Here is an 11,933-nt window from a genome sequence, read left to right as displayed (position 1 = left end):
AACATGGTTAAATATTGAGTTTTTAAAGAAATGCGGGGCTAAATCTCTGAAACCAATGAGAATCTGCTTTTGACCTCTGAAGCAAATTTGTAGATAAGGCCAAGAATAAAATATTTGGAGAAACCATTGATGTCAACGTCTACACGTTGTCGTAACAGAGAACAACGAATCCAAATGAGAGCTGTGTCAGTCGTTTTTTATACCCTCAGCATTTATGCTAACGAGGGTATATACACTTTCATACGGGCAAAATGTGCCTCATCGAAATAATGGTTTTAGACCCCAAGTATGTTTGGACGAAATATGTTTCAGACAATTTGGAGTCGATTGAGCAATGTCCGTCCGTCTGTCTGTCTGGCTGGCTGGAGCGCACGATAACTCTCGAATGGATGAACGGATTCGGTTCAAATTTTGGCTCTCGTAATATTTTGCTTAGACTTAGTTTAAGTTCGAAGATGGGCTATATCGGTCCACTCCTTCCGGTACCTCCCACACAAAAGTTCGAAAATGTTCGGAAAATTTGTGCGCACGATAGATAACTCTTGAAGGGAGTAACCGATTTGTTCCATACTTTGCACATCCTGAAATGTGTACCAGACTTAGATAAGGTTTCAATATGGACTCAATCGGTCCACTCCTTCGGGTACCTCCCACACAAAATTTCGGAAAAGTTCAGTTTAAGGCCATCTCTCGAATCGCTTTGATTTTTGTTTTAGCAACTTGTATTCACTGCTCCCAATACGACGGTACAAGTTTCATTAGGGGCAAGTCCATACTTCCTGAGAAAATAGCATGAAAGTTGCAAAAAACCCCTATGACACCGTGTGAGGTGGTTGGAGCGCAAGATAACTTTAGAACTGATCTGTCGATTCGGTCCAACGTTTAGCCTTAGTAATATTTTGTCCAAACATAGTTTAAGTTCGAAGATAAGCCATATCGGTCCACTCCTTCAGGTACCTCCCCCACAAAAGTTCAAAAACGTTCGGAAAAATTGTTCGTACGATAACTCTTGAAGGGAGTGGCCGAATTGGTCCATACTTTACACATCCTAATATATCTTCCTGATATAGATCAGGTTCAAATATGGACTATATTTGTCTACTCCATCCGGTACCTCCCACACAAAATTTCGGATAAGTTCACTTTAAGACCTGATATCGAATCACTTCGATTTTTGTTGAAGCAACTTGCATTCGCTGCCTCAATTACGATGGTAAAAGTTTTTTCAGGGACAAATCCATACTTCTTGAGAAAACGGCCCGAAGTGTGTAAAAACCCCATAGGCACCATATGTAGTGGCTGGAGATCCACTTCCATAATGCTTAATGTCGATCCATTGCTATTAGTACCTCCTTCGCAAAACTATTGATCTTTAATCCTAATCAAAATTTTTGTCGGTTCAAACGCCCAAAATTTATAAAACACCCTACATACATACGTTTTTTTTGGGAAAAATTGTTTCAATATACACAGACTGAGGGTATATCTCTGTCGGCAAAGCCGACTGATACTTTTTTACTTGTTAACAAAGGCACATTGCTCTCCCATGAGTTGTCTCTTAATTATTTTGTACACCAATGTTTAAAAAGACGGAACGGTACGGGTTCAAAAGTATGTATATATGGGCTGAAAGAGGACACTCCCAGGTATCATTCTGTTATAGTTTATAGTTTCCGAGAAATAGCTATTTCTTTCATCAGCAATTTGTAAATATAACGTATTTTGTGTTTTAGGTATCGTTCGGCTACAGGCTTTTTTAAATAAAACTAGTTGTTTATTTCAATTTTGTTTTTATTATCCAATATTTCGATTGGAATCTCCAATCATCTTCAGGGAACTACAAATAATAATTATGTTAATGGATGTAATTACAAAATTATTGGCTGTTAAATTACTTGAAAGAGAGTTTGGTTTAATTGCTTCCAAGAGCTTTCTTCAACTGAAGTTTGTCTCGTCTGTATTTGTTTACCGTGTGTCTATACATTTGAGCACAATTGTCTGTGTCTGCTTTGTAGTTCATTCTAATATCATTTGGAGTGTTTATGATGTGCAACATCTCTAGAGTGTAACGTTTGTTATAATTTTCTCTTGAGCTAATATTTTAATATTGTTAAAATCAGGTGTGTGATCTGTTACGGCACAGTGGGCTGCTAATGCAGTTTTTTGTTCCAGGGGTTTGTTAGTGGATTTTTGGTCTGATCTGTGTCCCGATACTCGGGTCTTAAGCTTACTTTTGGTGGTGCCAACATATACTTTCTGGCATACGTTGGACTTGTCCCCTTTACAGTTAATTTGGTATACTATATTGGATTTATCCTCGTTCTTAATTTTATCTTTTAATTTACTGAAAACATTATGGAGGGTGTTATGGGATTTAAATGCCAGTTCATATCTGGAATCGTCATATATATTGGATGCTTTTATTCTTTCCGAGAAACCCCTTGTGTATGTCATTGTTTTGTAGATTTTTGGCTCCTTCTCTGTGGCTTGCGTTCTGTCTCTTTGTATTGCACGTGAAATCAAGTTGTCAATGGTTTTTATGGGAAAATTGTTTTTCCTAAGAATATTTTTAATTATTTTGATGTTCTCGTATTTTTCAAAAATGGAATGGAAAAATATTTGATATAGGATTTTCAATAAAAAATCTCCTGATGAAATGAAATAAATTAGTTTTATTTTCAACTAAATATTGACCGATTCAGTGTAACGTGACAAATTGATCACGTACATAAAACCAACAACAGCGACGCCCACTACCACAACAACAATACAACCGGCCAACAGAGAACAGCAAGGCCCCACTACCCAACAACGTCACGACCTGTCAATCCATTCACACTGTTGGGTTTTGCTTGCATTTCTGTGGGATGTGTGTGTTACAGTGCACTTTCAGGCAAGCGACAGCATAACAACCGCAGAGTAATTCTCAATTGCTCTGTGCGACTGTACACACTAATATTCCACTTTCGTTGGGGAAAGACAGGCTTGCTACTGCAGGGAGCCAGCCATACGGGCTTGAGTACAGTTGTTGTGTTCGTAGTCCGCCAACCGACACGAGAGTGTTAAGAGGTTGGGAAGTATTTTTGAGAGCTACCCCTTTGCGCGGTGGCTAATACATTCACTCCACCTTCGGGTGTTGTTCCACTCCACCTTCGGGTGTTGTTCCACTCCACCTCCGGGTGTTGTTCCACTCCACCTTCGGGTGTTGTTCCACTCCACCTTCGGGTGTTGTTCCACTCCACCTTCGGGTGTTGTTCCACTCCACCTTCGGGTGTTGTTCCACTCCACCTTCGGGTGTTGTTCCACTCCACCTTCGGGTGTTGTTCCACTCCACCTTCGGGTGTTGTTCCACTCCACCTTCGGGTGTTGTTCCACTCCACCTTCGGGTGTTGTTCCACTCCACCTTCGGGTGTTGTTCCACTCCACCTTCGGGTGCTGTTCCACTCCACCTTCGGGTGTTGTTCCACTCCACCTTCGGGTGCTGTTCCACTCCACCTTCGGGTGTTGTTCCACTCCACCTTCGGGTGTTGTTCCACTCCACCTCCGGGTGTTGTTCCACTCCACCTTCGGGTGTTGTTCCACTCCACCTTCGGGTGTTATTCCACTCCACCTTCGGGTGTTGTTCCACTCCACCTTCGGGTGTTGTTCCACTCCACCTCCGGGTGTTGTTCCACTCCACCTTCGGGTGTTGTTCCACTCCACCTTCGGGTGTTGTTCCACTCCACCTCCGGGTGTTGTTCCACTCCACCTTCGGGTGTTGTTCCACTCCACCTTCGGGTGTTGTTCCACTCCACCTCCGGGTGTTGTTCCACTCCACCTTCGGGTGTTGTTCCACTCCACCTTCGGGTGTTGTTCCACTCCACCTCCGGGTGTTGTTCCACTCCACCTTCGGGTGTTGTTCCACTCCACCTTCGGGTGTTGTTCCACTTCACCTTCGGGTGTTGTTCCTCTCCACCTTCGGGTGTTGTTCCACTCCACCTTCGGGTGCTGTTCCACTCCACCTTCGGGTGTTGTTCCACTCCACCTCCGGGTGTTGTTCCACTGCACCTTCGGGTGTTGTTCCACTCCACCTTCGGGTGTTGTTCCACTAGTCAGTACTCGTAGAATACCGTAGAGACTAACTTAGAACTAACATTAACGAACGACAACCCGAACAGCCGAGCTGAGTGCAGAATCACCGAGTGGCCGAGCACTTACAATACGAATCCCCGAGTAGCCGAACCCCGAATCCCCGAGTGGCCGAACACTTACAGCACCGAGTGGCTGAACACCTACAACACGAATCCCCGAGTAGCCGAACACCGAATCCCCGAGTGGCCGAACACCTACAACACGAATCCCCGAGTAGCCGAACACCGAATCCCCGAGTGGCCGAACACCTACAACACGAATCCCCGAGTAGCCGAACACCGAATCCCCGAGTGGCCGAACACCTACAACACGAATCCCCGAGTAGCCGAACACCGAATCTCCGAGTGGCCACACATCTACTACACGAATCACCGAATGTTCGAACCCAGAACACCGAACACATACGAACTCCGAGTGGCTGAACATCTACAACACGAATCACCGAATGGCCGAACACTGAACCCTAAACACCGAATCACCGAGTGGCCGAACACGTACGAACAACTAGTGGACGAATATCTACAACACGAATCACCGAGTGGCCGAACACATACGAACCCCGAGTGGCCGAACATCTACAACACGAATCACCGAGTTCCCGATTATCTTCAAATCGTCTACTACCGAACAGCGAATCATCGAATTCCCGATTATCATTAAATCATCTAATACCGAACAGCGAATCATCGAGTTCCCGATTATCATCAAATCGCCTACAACCGAACAGCGAATCACCGAGTTCCCGATTATCTTCAGACCGCCTACTACCGAACGACGAATCACCGAGTACCCGATCATCATCAAACCATTTACTGAATCCAAGTTGCCGATTCCCCAGCCAATTATCCTTCTTATCGTATTTAAACATCAGTAGATTATAAATTAGTTTTACATCAATAAATTTCCTATTCTTACCCCCAGGAAAGGGAGATTGCTCGTCTTTCATTCCGTAAGGTTTAGTGGGTCCTTATGGCGACCCTGGACACGACTGAGTCTACCCCAGCCTACGAGAAAACCACGTTACATCAGCCCAGTATTAATAATATACAACAAACATTAAGGAAAAAAAATGGGGTTTGGGCAGGAAAATCGATTTCTGAACCATTGTAAGCAGTTCAGAGTGGGAGATATGATATGATCTCAGCCAGCATTTTTTGAAAATTTTAATCAAATTCGAGTCTTTTTTGATCCGACTGCACGATTAAAAAGCTGGAATATGAGCTCATTTTCTGATCATAAATGACTCCTTTGTCGGGAGGAAAACGTAACCTCAGGCGACTCTTCTAAACAAACCACAAATGAGTCTTCCTCTGCATTAGTTTCGAGTCATTTTTGCAATTTTCATGAGTCTTTAGGGATTCATTTATGAGTATTTTTATTAGACGAAATAAATTAAAAAAATTTCTTTTTATTCTTTTTTGTTCCTTTCCTTTGTTTTATTGTCTTTTCTGCTTTGTTATGTCTTTTAATTATCCTTTATGTTGCGCGGTGGTTAGTATACTGCCTCTTCATTTCACTTGGCCAAACCTGAACATGTGTTGTGTTTGTCTATACACTTATGGGCCGATTCCGTAGAGCGAGGCGAGTCATGTCGCGTCGTCTATCGTCTCTGTGACAAAATTTAAAAAATGCACTACGTACAGCGATAGAAAATAATCGTCGATAACAAGTTATTTTTATTTTTTTTTTTTTATTTTATTTTTATTCGTTAGTAAAAATGTACGGCGACAGCTAATTTGTTGTCGCCGAAAAATGAACATTTCGGCGACAAAATTTGACGACGTCAGGCGATATTGCCATACGGAATCGAAAAATTGCATTTGGCAACGCGACACGACTCGCCTCGCTGTACGGAATCGGCCCATTAATATTATACGTTACATTTATATCAATGTTTTATAAAAAGTGTATATGAGAATTACTTACAACCAAACAAAAATAAAACAAAACAATCAGTTTTTAGTCACCTATCTGTTCAAAATATGATCAGAAGATACATAATTATAATCAGTTTCCAAACACCTGCATGACCCTTTTTTGATTAAGCATTTTTCAATCTTCATGAAGATCAAAATGTGACTATAAATAACGAAAAAATAGTCACATTTTAAACGCCTCAATGATTTATTTGTGATTGCTACACATTTGTTGTTGTATTTTAAATTGAACTCTTTTTAATCATTACAGGGAGTCACTTTCGAGTCCCTTTCTGATCATACAAGCGACTTAATCAATTTTTGATCACCAAAGGGACTCTAAAAAGAGTCCGCAATGTGATTTTTGAAGAAAAAATCTTCCAAATGCTAGCTGGGATAGAAGTCTCTCGTGTCCCTTCGGGTATGTGTATAGAAACATGTGTGTATGTAATAGTTTCAATTTGACATTCCAGGGGCTGGATTCTTGTTCTATGAAAATTTTAAATGAAAAATATTTCCTTTATAATTCTTTTCATTTGACAGTTTTTTCCTTTATAGAAGTTTTCATTTCACATTTTCATACTAGGCGTTTACACCAGACAGTTTGTCTTCAAATACAACTCTGATTTACTAACACATACATTTGTCGTTTGTCTCGCAGCTGTTCATCATTTTTTCACAGACTGTAGGGAAGACAAATTTTTGACATTTTTGTAAAAATAAGTGAAATAATAATTGAAATGTGTTGAAAACAAAAGAACATGAACAAGAACAAGAACATAATATGTAAACGGAAAACAAAAAGAAACCGACGATTTTCATTAAAAATTTTACAACTGTTTTTGCAGTTGTCGGGACGCCTACGTCACACAGGCAAGTTGTGAGATTTTGACAATCAATACATGAAGTCAACTGTCCTGTCTTTTGTAAACGCAGAGTTAAGCGTTTACTGGTCTCATTAACATTAGGTCGGTTTGGTTTTCTTCTTAGTTTTGTAATCATGCATCTTCCCGATTGCTGACTATTAACCCTCCGCTTCAAAACCTGTTTTTATTGTTCTTGGGAACAAAAATAAAAATCCATTTATGTATAAAAGAGTGGCTGACTTCCGTATCGTCATTTGCTTTGTATTGTTTAAACTTTGTTAAAATATTTCAATTGCACACTCATCCATTGTACTCAACAATGCAACTGTGAACATTGTTTACATTGACGATGTGAAACAGATGACAGCTGTTATTAGGAAAAACAAACATGAAGAACGCGACAGCATAAATTTCGTTTGAACATTTTTTAAATTTATCACAGTGCGTGAATGATAAACACAATAAAAAGAAAAAGAAATCTGGTTTATTACGCAGTCTTTTCGTGAGAACCAATATTTTGCTCGCATCTCCATCTATAACACTGCTCAACAAAATTGAAAAAGTTGAATGTTTCAGACGAAGTTGCAGTTGTTTCTACATGAAATCGGCGAGTTATTTTCAAATCCGGTCCCGGGTTTTCTCCATCAGCTCTTGTTTTTGAGATATAGCTCAAAATCCGTTTTTACGAGTTTTACCCAGACTTTCGTTATTTTCGGATACAAACAAATATTTTTTGTGGGTTTTTCGACATATATATATTAAGGAGATGTTGTACGCTCGATACAAATCGTTTTTGAAATAATTATGGTGAGTATATATCAAAAAATATAGAAAATATACGACGGACCTTGTAAAAATTGCATATTTTGAGTACTTTAAGCTGTAATTACGTCATCAGGGGAAGTCATAGGATCTTCATATGGTACTCCGGATATGCTTAGGGTGTTTACTATATAATCCAGTATTCAAATATATAATATAAAGTTCATAGCGCCCATGATTCCGCCATAACCTAAAAATCGCCATGAAGACTGCTAAAGGAAAATCATTTACCAGTGATATCATTACCACATGAGCCATTTACTTTTCAATGGCATTCTTCATGATAGTTTTTAGGTTATGGCGGAATCATGGGCGCTATGAACTTTATATTATACATTTGAATACTGGATTATATAGTAAACACCCTAAGCATATCCGGAGTACCATATGAAGATCCTATGACTTCCCCTGATGACGTAATTACAGCTTAAAGTACTCAAAATATGCAATTTTTACAAGGTCCGTCGTATATTTTCTATATTTTTTGATATATACTCACCATAAGTATTTCAAAAACGATTTGTATCGAGCGTACAACATCTCCTTAATATATTAATGTCGAAAAACCCACAAAAAATGTTTGTTTGTATCCGAAAATAACGAAAGTCTGGGTTAAACTCGAAAAACCGGATTTTGAGCTATATCTCAAAAACAAGAGCTGATGGAGAAAAACCGGGACGGATTTGAAAATAACTCGCCGATTTCATCTAGAAACAACCGCAACTTCAGTTGAAACAAAAGTCGTGTTGACCAGTGTAATCACTGTTAATAAAAAACATTTTTGTACATAATTGCTATTATTCAGCCCAATCATGAATATTCTTGCGGAATACAACTCTCGCGGAATAGATTTTTCTCGAGAGAACATTCCTCCTATCATGAATAATGTGAGAAAAATAATCATTGAATTTGGCAGCACTGAAGGGTCTTTTTCATATCTTGTGTGCCCTAATTGTTGTGAAAACAAAGAGAAAATTTTAAGTGTTTGTGTTTTTAGACAAAATCAACAAATTTAATCAATTAAATTACACTTTTATACATCAAAAACATTCAGAAGATGTTACTAATTATGAAAAAGTCAGATGTGATTGGAAATTTCTAAGAAGACTGTGCAATTGACTCCATTGTGCTATGGAACTGCCACTATCATGAATGTGTTAGAAACGAGTGTTTTTAATTAAATAATGGCAAAAATTGAAAAAACACGAATTCTGAAATAAATATAATTGAAAATATGCTTTTATCCAGTGTTTTTTCAATAAATGTTGTGCAACAATTTTGTATGTCCAAAATTCTCTCATCCCATCGTTGATCGGTACAAAAAGTGGAGAGTGACTGAGTTTGCAAAGTGATGTTATTTTGTAAAAATTGTTAAATTTTTAATAAATTTCCAACCATAAGTAAAAGTTTTAGTATAAAATCACAACAAAAGTGTTTATTTTGTGTGTTTTGTACAAAGTTTGTGGGAAATACAAAGATTTTTTGTAAACTCCCTTCAGTTTTGCAAGGGAGATTTTTTTGGAGGAAAACACATGTTTGAGAGCGTTCATGATACCTACTTTTTCTCCATCGGAATTTTTTCCGTGCGGATTTTTTGTTTGTGAAAGCAAAGAAGGGAAAAGAGAGAAATTCCGCACGGAATTTTTATTCATGATTGGGCTGGATTATTGCTTATATATACTTACCTTCGCGAATCATCCATTTTAATTATATATCTTACCAGCGTAAAAATACCTGTTTTTGACGTTAAGAAGCACGTAGCCTCGTAGTTGTTAAGTACATCGGCGATAAGAAACAGAAAACATTGTATACTATTTATCATTTGTAAAGCATTTGGCAATACGGAAGTCAGCCAGTTTTACAGCCAGTTTCTGTATGTCGAAAGAAGAATGTGTGCGAATGAAACACGCCCGAACTTTAGTTTTCGAAATTATTTTACCTTTGCTTTTGCTTCAAAACAAAAAACAAATTTGAAAAACACACAAGAGTTTGGACGTGTTTCTTTCGCACACATTCTTCTTTCGACATACAGAAACAGGCTGTTATTAATTTACTGAATGTCTACATAACTCTCAGAAAGGTGTCATCTTTGTACAATTTTTTCATCCTAGTATAATACATTTCTTTCAAAATTTGCAAAGAAGCTAAGAATTCGACTGAAAATTGCCTTCCATATATATAAGTTTCCAGTTCACGAGTTTTGCCTTAGCGGCAAATATCTTCTGTTGTTTTTACGGAGGTTAACCCCATTTATTGGGGATTTTTACACATTTGAAAGGTCATATTTTTCCTTTTATATCTTTTCTTACGGATTAATCCACACTACAGTTAAAATATTTACCAAAATCTCTATCAAATCACAAAAAATATATAAATTTTAAGTGGAACTTTAAAAAATTGCCACTTCCCTTTATATTGCTTTGTCGTTTACCAACACTTGAAACACTCATACATAGAAACAGCTGATACAACACTGCTGATTGTCATTGTAATTTGTTGTTTTTGTTTTGCACTTTAACTTGACAGTTAAACAAAAGATAAACAAGCGGTTAGTAATATACTACTGTTATTTCGGTTGTCGTTGTTGTCGTTACTTTTCTACATTTGTTTTGATGTTATAATCGTATTGAAGAGAATCGCGTCATGCAATGAGAGAGCAAGAGAAATTATTAGAACAATAAAAAAACGTCACGGTACAAAAATCAAACGGTGTGCCAAATTGTCACAGTCAGTCTGTTAAACAAAACATAAACATCCAACAACAGCAGAGTGTTTTTAGTGCAAATATTTTCCATTAAATTTACAAAAAGATGATTTTCTATTAAAAATCTACAAAGCTAACGGAAGCTACCTCGTTTTATTGTCTACAAATCTTAAAGTAAATAACAATACCATTAATAAAATAACTGAGAAAATCTTGTGCATTCTAAGCAAAGAGCAGAAAAAACAAAACGGAGGAAAACGACAACAAAAACATTATTAACTTGTACCAAATAGAAAAAATAGACCACAAAATAGTGTCACGGTGTGTTTATCCCACATACAAGTAATGTGCACAAACAAACAGCCATATGTATATCTTGACCGCACCAATGTCAATTTCAAGGAGAATCTCTAAGAAAATCTTAAGGAAATCATTTGTCAATATTTGAAAGGTAATGTAAGAGAGAACTGTGTTGTTGCAATTTGTGTTTACATCAAATGAATGTGAAATAAATAGATTTAAATTTATTTAAGTTGCCAATCGCTCATAGGGATTAAATTTTGTATTGGACTTTAAGCAAATCAAGTAATTGAAATTGAATTAAATAAATTGGCCATATGTCAGTGTACCTTGTATATTTTGTGTGTGTGTTTTGTGAATAACCGGTGGCGAATGATTGAGTGATTGAAACAAATGCAATTTATTAATAACAATTTAATTAAAATAATTTCTAATTTCTATCTTGTATTTGAGATAATGCGATAAAATAATTTGGTGGATATTCTTCGAAAACAACTTTTTTTTGTATATAAGGGTGCCTCAGCAGTAATAAAACTACATTGAAATATGGCTTAAATGTTGTTTAGAGTCACCTCTTGGATCAGATTGACATTTTTATCATAGGTAGTACTTGTTATCCTGATTACAACGTAATACATAGATTTTCGAAAAAATTACATATTTCCCTTGTACGAGTAAGGGTCTTGAGATTTTAGTATTCAAACGTGGGCAAGGTGGGTGTCGTTTCAAAGCTTATGAACAGTACTTTTGCGCCCTTAGCACAGGAGGAAATCTTAAGGTCGGCTACTTAACGAACAATTATACAGAAACTCGTACTCATTCGCCTTGTAGGAAAACAAGAATTAATCCGTTTATTAGGGACAAGAACAGATCAACCGAGGTGCGGTGGTAATCATGACGCCTATCAAACGAGTGGCCTGTTGTTCAATCCCTAACCAGAACATCGCATTTTTGGGCAGTTGGATAATTATTTTAACAAAATTCCATATATGAAAAACTTATCTATGTATATCGTCACCTGAAATGCCCAAAGACGTAACCCTCAATGTAACCCTTTGAGGGTTACGTCTTTGGGCCTTTCAGGTGACGATATGTCGTCTCGTCTTAAAATCAAGGCTTTTTGTCTAGGAAGGGAAACCTCTTAACCACTTCCGTTTATTAGGGATGAGAACAGATCAATCGATATGCGGTGGT

At 37.8% G+C, this 11,933-nt stretch overlaps 1 protein-coding gene across 3 annotated transcripts in view; it reads left to right on the top strand.

Moving 5' to 3' along the window:
* Nucleotides 1-10,063: 10,063 nt before the first annotated feature.
* The window catches only part of LOC141389777 (phosphoglycerate mutase 2-like), a 45,593-nt gene continuing 43,723 nt past the window's right edge, over nt 10,064-11,933 (top strand). The window contains exon 1 of one of the 3 annotated variants that reach the window (XM_073961830.1): nt 10,064-10,890. The gene's annotated coding sequence lies outside the window, so the exon portion shown is untranslated. The remainder of the gene's footprint in view (nt 10,891-11,933) is intronic. The other 2 variants (XM_073961829.1, XM_073961833.1) reach the window with 2 other exon arrangements.

Source organism: Musca autumnalis, unplaced genomic scaffold (assembly GCF_047663935.1).
Source record: "Musca autumnalis isolate F117 unplaced genomic scaffold, ASM4766393v1 scaffold_1, whole genome shotgun sequence".
Taxonomy (NCBI): domain Eukaryota; kingdom Metazoa; phylum Arthropoda; class Insecta; order Diptera; family Muscidae; genus Musca; species Musca autumnalis.
Note: the sequence above shows the minus strand (reverse complement) of the source record. Positions and strands in the feature narration are given on the sequence as shown.